Source organism: Penaeus japonicus, unplaced genomic scaffold (assembly GCF_977035675.1).
Source record: "Penaeus japonicus unplaced genomic scaffold, GWHDUDI00000001_assembly GWHDUDI00000034, whole genome shotgun sequence".
Taxonomy (NCBI): domain Eukaryota; kingdom Metazoa; phylum Arthropoda; class Malacostraca; order Decapoda; family Penaeidae; genus Penaeus; species Penaeus japonicus.
In genome coordinates, this window is record NW_028234436.1 from 8,221,115 (window position 1) to 8,221,918 (window position 804).

Below are 804 nucleotides of genomic sequence, written 5' to 3' on the forward strand. Positions count from 1 at the left end.
TTATAATAAAAATGAGGATGATAATGATGATGATAATTATGATAGTTATGGCAATGATGATAATGATATAGATAAAATAATGATAATGATGATAACAAAAATAATACCAATAACAGCGGTAATGATGATAACAATGGTAATAACATGGGTAATAATAATCGTAATGCTAATGATGATAATAATGATATGACAATGGTAACAATAAAACAACAATAATGATAATGATAATAAGACTGATAATATTAATGACAATAATTATGATCATAATAACAATCATATGATTTAGAAAGAAGAAGGTTGATGTTTTATAATGGCAGCAGTGCTTAACAATCATACGAATGAAAAAGATTATGATTGTAATGATGATAATAATGTTGATCATTATAATGATGATAATGAAGATGATGATAATGGTAATAACGATGATGATGATAATGATAATGACAATTCTAATAATATAAATATTAATGATGATAATTACAATAACAACAATTATGATAATAATGATAATGATATTAATGGTGGATAGTAATAGTCATGTTTATAATAATAATGATAAGAAGAATGATAATGACAATGATAATAATGATGATAAAACTAGGACACTGATTATAGAAAGAATGATAATAATGATAGCAATAGTGCTGATGATAATGATAGTAGTAATAACAATGATTATAATGACAGTGATAATAATAGTAATGATGACAATACTGATACTAATAATGATGTTAATAATGATATTAACAGTAATGATCATAACAATGATAATGATAACAGTGGTGATAATAAGAATTATGATAG